An 8327-nucleotide genomic window follows, 5' to 3' on the forward strand; every position below is an offset into this window, starting at 1 on the left:
CAGGTTTTTTTTCCTTTCAAGATAACATCAGGAGAAACGAGATAGACCATTTTCAAAGATGCATGGTTTTTTTAGTGATTGAGAAAGGATTGCCAGTTGCTCTTTGTGGAGGCTCCCTCTCCCTGCAGCTGGTAGCCCTTTACTAATATGCAAGGAAAACATTTTTTGCACTGTTTTATACCTACAACCAGTTGTTAATTTTAATACACTTTTACACCACCCTGCTGACATCTAGGACCCTTCTTGCAGACTGACCATACAAGTGTTTAGCTGCTGGTGCTCTCCTCCTTAGAGGAAGCAAAGCAACATTTACAATCCCAGGAGAGATGGTTAGGTGGACATCTCAGGGTTCCTTATGTTAATCCAGCGAATGCTGAGCAGGACTGACAACAATGAAAATAAACTCTTTGGTTCTCTCTCAGGGATGTATTTTTGGGATCCTATTTCATTATACAGTGGCAGCAGCTGATATCTTTTTCTTCCCTTCCCTTTATTGAGAATTTAAGGTAAACTTTTCCATTATTTTCCTTTAAGTGATCACTGGTGGTCACTTGGGGTCAAACCAGATGCAACCTCAGAGACATCTGAAGCATCTCCCAACAGTTTTTGAACATTGCAGCCCTGGGCAGCAATGTAACCAGGGCAGCAGCAGGAAGATGGATGCTTAACCCTATATCTTCAGGCTCTTTTCCTATCAAAGTTGACCTCCCACAAGGTGCTTCTTCCTCTGGAAGGGAAAAGATCAACAGGGCCCAGTATCTGACTTAAGTGAGAGACTCTGCAACTGCTTCTGCTTGTGTTGCTGTCTTTCTCATTTGATCTGTTTTTGTGTGCCATTTGCTGCATGAAATTAGAACCGCTGCAGCTAAAAGCAAGGCCTTGGCAAAGTGCCCCTAAGCTGTGGAACAGTCCTCTTCTCCCCCCCCCCCCACTCCTAGGGCAACAACGCAGTTCTCCCTTTTCATGCATCTTTCAGAGATGCTGAATGATGCACATTTCCATTTCGCATGTCCAGAACAGAAATCAATCCAGTGCATACGATGGGTATTCAGTGTTATCTTCAGTCCGCAAACAAGACGTAACGGATTACTCCCTCCCCCCCTCCCCCGGTGTTTCTTTTGCATTGAAACAAATGGCTGGAATAGCTTGATGATAATGCAATTAATCATGTAAAATTCTGCCACATAGTTTCTCTTGGATGCCAAACTGCAACGGAACAGAAACAGCACTGCATGTGACAAACACAGGTCGGAACTGAAATCATTGCCTTCCTACTTCCTTAGTTGTGACTGCTATTGAAGGCCTGTGCATTGCTAATTAGAAGTAAGCCCCATTGAACTCAATGGAGTTTACTTCTGGATAAACATGCATAAGATTGACAAGCACATCCCTATTGTAATTCAACTCAAGTCAGTTTTAACTAGCTTGTCTATTTCAGTGGTACTTGGGTTGCAGTCTTCATCCTACTTACTTGGGCATAAGACCCACTGAATTGCTAGGACTTATTTCAGAGTAGACAAGGCTAAGATTGCACTGTTACTCATTGAATTAAGACCAACAGCTTTCAAGAAATACCTGAACAATTGTTTTACGGTTTTATTTTACCATGTTTCTAGCCCACGCTTTTTGGTCCTGAGGAACTCCCATGGTAGTTTAAAGGAAATGGTTAAAACATCAGGCAGCAGATTCCATTAAAAACAACAACAATTTGGGTTGGATCCTGCCAAAGTGAAACTCTTTTACAACCCATTGATTTCAACAAGAAAGATTTCTGGATGTGCTTAACTTTGGCTAAATGAGTTTCCTTTTGTTTCATAAAGATTTCTGATCAGCATTCCTAATCTTGTTTCACTCATCTATGTTCTATAACATTCCTGGTGTGTTTTCCTTCCAAAAGACTGCAGTTCATTAACAAAACCTGCTCTTCAAATAAAGCCAAAGCTACAATTACAGACTAATAATTTAACACTCAGGAGCACCGTAAAACAATCGTAAAGGGCTTTGTTCTTAGTTTTGCAAATGGACCAGAAAAGCCATTTACTGTCATTACCAAAGTTAGCTCATTTTGGTGCTGTTAACATGTGCAGGAAGGATAAGGCTTGCTTCAAATTGCAATTTCATTTTATAGCTGTACTAACAAAACCACATAAAAAGTGGGGAATTTATCCCTATGGTTTCCCTAGGATTTTTCCCTCTGTGAGGAGAGGAGACACATATCCACACCCATGAAACCTTGCAACTGTCAAATTAATAGGGCCCTAGTGCCATCTAACATCAGAAATTCAGGGTCTATATATTATGGACCAGATCTTTGTTTCCAAGCCATTCCTGTTAATAACACCACCTAATTAAAACATCTGTAAAATCCTGATAGTTTTAATTTGTACATAAAATTTGAAAAACAACCTTGGCCTCTATTAATGGGCTGGCAGAAGTTCAGCCAAGAATATGATTATGGATGGTAGCAATGCTTTAAATTAAGAATCACTAATTAAGATGCAGCCAGGCTGTATTTAAATGGGTCCCAAGAAAGAAAGTGGCTACCCATGGTAAGTAACCTAAACAAAATCCCTTGATATTTTAGAATATAGCCTTCAAATGAACAATGCCTCATTGTGCTATTTACCATGAGGTTTTTAAAAAATACATTACCATGAAATGTAGTTGCTGCTGTTGGAATTCATTAAAAAAAACTTTGTTTAGATGGTCAGGGAACCCAGGTCTGCTTTGGACATTGGCACAGCATTGGTGAACATACAAACTCTTATTGTCCAGAGCTGCATGGTTGGCACATGCTTATCACTGGTTTGGGAAGAGTCTCAGTGTCGCATCAGACCTGTTCTAGGAAAGCCCTCTGGCCAAGAGGCTGGGTTGGACAGGAGACAATCAGTTTTAAGGTTTTTTTTCCTTGGATCACCTTGGGTTATATTTGCCTGCGCCCAACCTACCATAGAATAGTAGAGTTGGAAGGGGCCTACAAGGCCATCAACTCCAACCCCCTGCACAATGCAGGAATCTAAATCAAAGCATTCCCGACAGATGGCTGTCCAACTGCCTCTTGAATGTCTCCAGTGTCGGAGAGCCCACTACCTCTCTAGGTAATTGGTTCCATTGTCGTATGGCTCTAACAGGAAGTTTTTCCTGATGTCCAGTCGAAATCTGGCTTCCTGCAACTTGAGCTCATTATTCTGTGTCCTGCACTCTGGGATGATCAAAAAGAGATCCTGGCCCTCCTCTATGTGACAACCTTTCATGTACTTGAAGAGTGCTATCATATCTCCCCTCAGTCTTCTCTTCTCCAGGCTAAACATGCCCAATTATTTCAGTCTCTCCTCATAGGGCTTTGTTTCCAGTCCCCTGATCATCTTTGTTGCCCTCCTCTTAACCCGTTCCAGTTTGTCTGCATCCTTCTTGAAGTGCGGAGACCAGAACTTGATGCAGTATTCAAGATGAGGCCTAACCAGTGCTGAATAGAGGGGAACTAGTACTTCATGCAATTTGGAAACTATACTTTTGTTAATGCAGCCTAATATAGCATTTGCCTGTTTTGCAGCCACATCACACTGTTGGCTCATATTCAGCTTGTGATCAACGACAATTCCAAGATCCTTCTCACATGTCGTACTGCTGAGCCAAGTATCCCCCATCTTATAACTGTGCATTTCGTTTCTTTTTCCTAAGTGTAAAAAATGTAAATGTACTGCCTTCAAGTCGATTCTGACTTATAGCGACCCTATGAATAGGGTTTTCATGAGGCTGAGAGGCAGTGACTGGCCCAAGGTCACCCAGTGAGCTTCATGGCTATGTGGGGATTCGAACCCTGGCCTCCCAGGTTGTAGTCCAACACCTTAACCACTACACCACACTGGCTGTAGAACTTTGCATTTATCCCTCTTGAATTTCATTCTGTTGTTTTCAGCCCAATGCTCCAGCCTATCAAGGTCCCTTTGAATTTTGTTTCTGTCTTCCACAGTATTAGCTATGCCCCCCAATTTTGTATCATCTGCAAATTTGATAAGCATGCTTTGTATGTCCTCATCCAAGTTGTTAATAAAAATGTTAAAGAGCACTGGGCCCAGGACTGAGCCCTGTGGTACCCCACTCGTTACTTCTGCCAAGTTTGAGAAGGAACCATTGATAAGCACTCTGAGTACGATTCTGGAGCCAACTGTGGATCCATCTAATAGTTGTTCCATCCAGCCCACATTTAGCTAGCTTGCTAATCAGAATATCATGGGGCACTTTGTCAAAAGCTTTGCTGAAGTCGAGATATATTATCTCCACAGCATTCCCACAGTCTGCAAGGGAGGTTACCCGATCAAAAAATGAGATTAGTTTGGCAGAATTTGTTCTTCATAAATCCATGTTGGCTCCTAGTAATCACTGCATTGCTTTGAAGGTGCTTACAGATTGACTGCTTTATAATCTGCTGCAGAATTTTTCCAGGGATTGATGTTAGGCTGACTGGTCTGTAGTTCCCCGGTTCCTCCTTCTTGCCCTTTTTGAAGATAGGGACAACATTAGCTCTCCTCCAGTCATCCGGCACTTCACTGGTCCTCCATGATTTCGCAAAGATAATAGAGAGCGGTTCTGAGAGTTCTTCAGCCAGTTCCTTCAATACTCTAGGATGCAGTTTATCGGGCCCTGCCGATTTGAACTCATTCAAAGTGATTAGGTATTCCTTGACCATTTGTCTATCAATCTCAAGGTCCAATCCTGACCCTTCTACTTCATGTTTCCCGGGAGGGTCATAGGCCCTTTTTTGGGAGAAGACTGAGCCAAAGTAGGAATTGAACACTTCTAACTTTTCTTTGTCATCTATTATCATTTTGCCATCCTCTTTGAGTAGCTGTGCCACCATTTCTTTTCTCTCTTTTACTATGGACATACCTGAAGAAAGCTTTTTTATTGCTTTTAGCATCCTTTGCTAGCCTCAGCTCATTTTCAGCTTTAGTCTTCCTGCACCATCCTGGCAATTCTGTGATATCTGCCTGTACTCTTCCTTTGTGGCCTGGCCTTCTGTCCACTTCCTGTATGTGTCCTTTTTTGTTTTCAAGTCATCTCTAAGCGTTTTGTGAAGCCACATTGGCTTCTTCTGCTGTTTCCCCCCTGTTTTCCTTGTTGGAATTGCTTGCCATTGAGCTTTTAGAATTTCCTTTTTTAGAAACTCCCACCCATCTTCGACTCCTTTTCTCATTAGGGTGGCTTGCCATGGAACTGTACTTACAATTGTTCTGAGTTTATTAAAATCAGCTTTCCTGAGGTCCAGGGTGCTTGTATGGCTACTCTCAGCTTTTGCTTCTGTTAAAATCAAGAATTCAAGTATGGTGTGGTCACTTTCCCCCAGAGTTCCCGTAACTGCCACTTCATCCACCAAATCATTTCTGTTGGGCAAGTCCAGGATAGCTGATCCTCTGGTTGCTTCCTCCACTTTCTGTAGGAGGAAGTTATCTGCAACACAAGTCAGAAATTTCTTGGAGGGGCCGTGTTTGGCAGAATTTGTCTCCCAACAGATATCGGGATAATTGAAATCCCCCATTACTACTACATCATGCCTCCTCAAAACATTGGCAATTTGCTTTTCAAAAGTAACATTCTCATCTTCTCCTTGATTGGGTGGTCGGTAGTAGACTCCAAGCACCACATTCCTTTTGGTACTTGCCCCATTAATTTTAATCCAGATTCCCTCGGTGGAGCTACCAAGCTCATCTTCCTGTATTTCTGTGCAGGGATATATATTTTTAACATATAGCGCAACTCCACCTCCCTTTTTATTCCTTCTGTTCTTCCTGAACAAGTTGTATCCTTCAATTGCTGTATTCCAGTCATGGGAGTCATCCCACCAAGTTTCAGTTATACCTATCAAGTCATAATTGTCCTCCTGTATTAAGAGTTCAAGTTTGTCCTGCTTGTTTCGCATGCTCTGCACATTAGTATACAGACATCGAAGACCATGTGATTTATGGCTTGGCTTCCTTACTACATTTTTCTGAGGGCTGTTACTGGGCCCTATTAGAGCCGATCTCTTTGGTCCCGCTACTGTGCGTAAGCCTTCATCAGTCGTTACCACCAAGTTTACGTCTCCCTCCCTTTTAGGATTCAGTTTAAAGCCCTCCTGATGAACTTCTCCATGCTGTGGCCAAACACATTCTTCCCAGTCCTTGTGAGATGCAACCCATCACTTGCCAGCAGTCCATCTTCCAGGAACCATAGCCCATGGTCCCAGAATCCAAATCTCTCACGGCTGCACCACCTTCGTAGCTATTCACTCACATGGAGTATTTTTCTTTCCCTTTCTACTCCTCTTCTAAGTACTGGAAGGATGGATGAAAAAACTATCTGGGCCCCAAAGTCCTTGAGTTTCCTTCCCAGAGCTTCAAAGTCTGATGTGATTTCTTCATAGCTCCGTTTGGCAGTGTCATTTGTTCCCACATGGATGAGAAAGGGATACCCGTAGGTGGACTTGATGAGTGATGGCAACCTTTCCATCACATCTCTAATCCGTCCTCCTGGTAGACAGCGTACCTGGCGAGTCCATGGACCTTCTCAGCATACTTGGGTTTCGATCCCACGCAGTAGGGAGTCTCCCACTACTAGTTCTCTTCTCTTCTTGTTGTGGAGCGTGTTTCATTGTCCTTGCTTGCTTGAGCTTCAGCCTCTTGCTCATTGTTGCATGGGGTCTCCTGTAATTCTTCCTCCACAGGCTGTCCTCCAGTCTCCTCCTCGAGTGGTTGAAAGCAGTTCCATAGCTCCACTGGTGAAGGATGTCTTCTACCTCTTCTGCTCCTGTCATCCTTTCCCATGGAGTTTCCTCCACTTTGTTATTCCTCTCCAAAGCAGTCTCCTCTTCTGCTCCTTCATGCTGTTGCTCCTCCACCTCCACATCTCTTTGCTGCTGTTCCAGCGTTCTAAGAACTCTTCCTCTTCTCTTATAGTCCTCAGTGTGGCCACCCGCCATTCCAGGCCTCTCACCTTTTCTTCCAACAGTGCCACGAGCTTGCACTTGTTGCAGGTGTAGGCCATGTTGTTCTCAGGCAAGAAAACAAACATGGCACACACCTTGCAGGTCACAACCACTGGAGAATCCTTCCCGGTCATACTCTCTTCTACCTTTTGTTTCTTTCTAACAACTTGTTTTGGAGTGGCCTGTGCTTTGTCCTGTCCTACTTCAGGGTAAACTTGAGAGTCCCACTAGTATGCAGTGCGCTGTACAAGGAGAATCAGTAATTTGTTTGGGGTTTTTTTATGGACCTCCCCCCTGACCTCCCGTCAAACTCCTTTGTCAAACTCCTGTTTGCTCTCCCTGTTTGCTCTCTCTCTGAAAGCCGGCTTGCTTATATGTCCTCACCTGTAGATCAACTGAGACAGCTTCCTCTGCTCTGGTCTGAGTCAGGAAGCAGAATAGAGCTCCTGTAAGGGTGAGAAGTGCTTTGGACAATGAGGAAAAATGGTTATGTCACCTTAATGCTTTGGGTTAAGACAGAAGCTATAGAAGAGAATTTTTGGGGGTAGGGGAGATATCAGGCAACGGTACCTACAGTTTCTTTAGTGTCCTAGCCCCAGCCATCTAGAACAGGTATGGGGAACGTTTGGCTCTCCACATGTTGCTGAACTACAACTCCCACCAGCCCTAGCAAGCACAGCTGATGGGAGTTGTAGTTCAGCAATACCAGGAGGGCGAAAGGTTTTCCTCACCTGATCTAGGATTTACAATAGCCTAAGAGTACTGCATACTGATAGCAAAAGATGACCTTTGAAGAGTTCTTCATGAAGTTGGAGGGCCCATGTCATGGTGGCCAAGCCTGTTTTGTATGCAGATGGTTTAACCCTCCATCTTCAGTATGAAGGACTTTGGCAAGTTGCTGCTAGTCAGAGTAGATAGTATTGGGTTAGATGCCTCAATGGCCCGATTCAGCATAAGTCAGATGCATAGGTACTCATGGGTACCGGCAGTAATTCAACACCAAATATATTTCTTGTAAGTCTTCTGACACATTTCCTCTAGAATAAATATTTTAAGAATTTGATTTGGATTCCTGCATTGAGCAGGGGGTCAGATGGCCTTATAGGCCCCTTCCAACTCTACTATAACAAACTTTGTTCAGCCTTGCCATGTTTTCTTTACCTTTACTGCACATCATGTAAGAGTAAATCATTTCATGGGCTGATGAAAAGCTTAACGCCACCAGGCCAAGGAGCATTTAGTTTGTAATTTTCCACAATGCTTTACATGTTAATGTGCATAGTACCCAAGGTGCTTTGGCTACCTTGCATCCTACGATTCCCTGAAGGCATAAACAGAGATGGCTCATTTAGGGCAACGTCAC

This window comes from Rhineura floridana, chromosome 1 (assembly GCF_030035675.1).
Source record: "Rhineura floridana isolate rRhiFlo1 chromosome 1, rRhiFlo1.hap2, whole genome shotgun sequence".
Lineage (NCBI taxonomy): Eukaryota > Metazoa > Chordata > Lepidosauria > Squamata > Rhineuridae > Rhineura > Rhineura floridana.